This window comes from Alosa alosa, chromosome 24 (assembly GCF_017589495.1).
Source record: "Alosa alosa isolate M-15738 ecotype Scorff River chromosome 24, AALO_Geno_1.1, whole genome shotgun sequence".
NCBI classification, from domain to species: domain Eukaryota; kingdom Metazoa; phylum Chordata; class Actinopteri; order Clupeiformes; family Clupeidae; genus Alosa; species Alosa alosa.
The window spans coordinates 22,652,552-22,655,051 of record NC_063212.1 but is presented as its reverse complement, the minus strand read 5'-3'; the positions used below and the strand labels follow the sequence as shown (position 1 = coordinate 22,655,051).

Below are 2,500 nucleotides of genomic sequence, written 5' to 3'. Positions count from 1 at the left end.
ATAGAGGAGGAGACTCGCCACTTAAAGAATCCTCCATAGAAATGTATGAGGACTGCAGTGCTTTAGCTTCATTTTGGAGTCTTAACTAACAATTTGCAAACGCATATGAGATGGCAGCTCAGCTCAGACAAATGCTGATTTAGAGATGACAAGAAATCACTATCCTAAGTCCATGAAACCTGTGGAAAATCCTGCAGAGAATGCCATTAAGACTGGAGAACTACCAACAAACATGGGTTGATTATTTAGTGTCTCAAACTACTTAAGTTTGCTATGTCACTATTTTGGGGACGAACATGGGTTGATTATTTATTGTCTCAAACTACTTGAGTTTGCTATGTCACTATTTTGGGGACTTAAAGGGGGTCCTTTTCACATCTTCAGTTGTTGAAACAGAAGCTCCCTGGACCTACCAAAACTTACACAAGTGATCCGGGCCTTTCAGAACGAGACGGACATGACGACTGCTGAAGGGGATGACCACCACCGTGTCCTCCGCTGAAAGAGAGGAGCCAGAAAAGTAGACGTTAATTGTCCGCTATATGCACAAACAAAATGGCAGGGAGGTCACTTAAAAGACCTCTGTTATGGATGGCGCAAACAAAATGGCAGCTCGATTGCAGCAACTGTTCAGAGGAGACGTGAAATGTGTCCCTGTTGAAATAATGAAGACCTTTCTCCCGCTTAGTATTATCTTTACAACTTCTTACATTAAAAGGAAGACAGCCTTCACGTTTAGTGTCTGAAACTTTCTGTCTCGTAAAGTTGCTACCAGGCATTCAAGGTGGATGCCATTGTTTGGCTTCTACCACAGCATTTCAAGAGTTGCATAGTGAACCAAAAGAATGGGTTTTCAGGGGAGGGTGGGGTTGTGAAAGCACTGTAAGTCCTATACAGACTCTGGTCCTCTCTCTGTCCAGCAGTTCAACCTAAACTGAAAGCATGTCAAAGCATGTCTTCTGAGCAATAAAAAAACAAGCCTGGAAATGATGGCGGGGAATGGCTGCTGGTCCGCACGAGCAGCAATGGAATATTAACACCTGACAAATCCCAGAGTGGGGAGTGGGGAGTGGGGGGACCTTTGTGTCCTGCTATCCTTAAATGATCTCACTCAATGCAAACGTCGGTCTTAATCTCCCTCAAACACATACAGTCAAAGGCCAGAGAGAACCGTCCAGACAGTCCTGGGCTTGGGCGTCATGCATGCATGAATAAAGTCAAACATATCTCTGCCTTTAATGTTTTTTTTTTAATGTTATTTCGCTATTATTTTACAGTGAATAACTGTTTATATAATGACACAATAAGGTTGTACAATGCCTTTTGTCCTGCCATTTGTCTTGTATCCATGTGTTTCATGTCTTGTGGTAGAAAATACTTTTCTGACTCACAATTGAAACAGTCTTAAACCAAATGACAAAAAAAAATCATGGTCAGGCTCGCTACGCAGTCTACCACAGCATTATCAGATTCTTAAACCTTTTTTAAGGGCATTTCAGTGAAAACTTAAAACAGATTTTCCACCACCCAACTCAAATATAACTGTGAGAAACATAAGAAAAAGCCCTTTGTGTAAGTGCAGTCTCACTTCCTGTGATAAGGCAACTAACCTCCCTCTCTCCCTCAGTGTTTTCAAGTGGAACATAGGTGCCTATCGGAATTCAGAATCGGAATCAGGAACAGCTGGTTGTCATGGTGGGTACTTGCGGTGTTACAGCTGTGTACTGATATGCAGATGTTTTGCAAATAAGGCTGACGTCCAAACAATTACTGTTGTGTTTCTTAATAGGTCAATAAAAGTCAGTGACATCATTTAAAATTTAATTTGATGTGATTAAAAAATAAAAGGTACCACATTACGGTGACTCTTACAGTCTGTTAAATTCCCACCTTTGATTCTGTTATCGTGCATGTTAAATTTCATTACTTCAAACCGAAAAAATGAGTGAATACTAAAACACAAAAACATTTGACTCAGACATACAAACACAAAACATGTGCATCCCATACAGATATCTGTGTGAGTAATTGAGGAAGTGAGGGTGTTGAACTCACTTTTTCCAGATGCATGCTGGGATTTGTAGTGTCCTCGCACCAGGCGGCAGGACGAGCCGTCTCCGTTGCAGACGCCACAGTTGTCCTCTTTCGCTGTGCTGCCCAGCTCAAGGTCACAGCCCACAATCTACCAGGGGGCAAAGAACACACACACACACACACACACAGACACACACACACACACACACACACACACACAAACACACACACACACATGCACACACACACACACACACACACACACACACACACACACACACAAGAGTGGCATCAGACAGAGGAGATACCTGTGTAAACGATCACTCTGTTGCTTTAACTGTGTTGCCAATTATTCTATTAGCTAATGGTGACCTAATCCAGATAATCTCCCTGAAGCCCCAAACTATGTGTTCTAAATACGCTAACGGGCCTAGCTAAGACACAGCTGTCTCAGGGATCCACGTCA

General features: G+C 42.5%; 1 pseudogene; it reads right to left on the bottom strand.

The window, feature by feature from the left end:
- LOC125289316 overlaps positions 1 to 2,500 on the bottom strand; it is a 233,897-nt pseudogene that overhangs the window by 63,485 nt on the left and 167,912 nt on the right.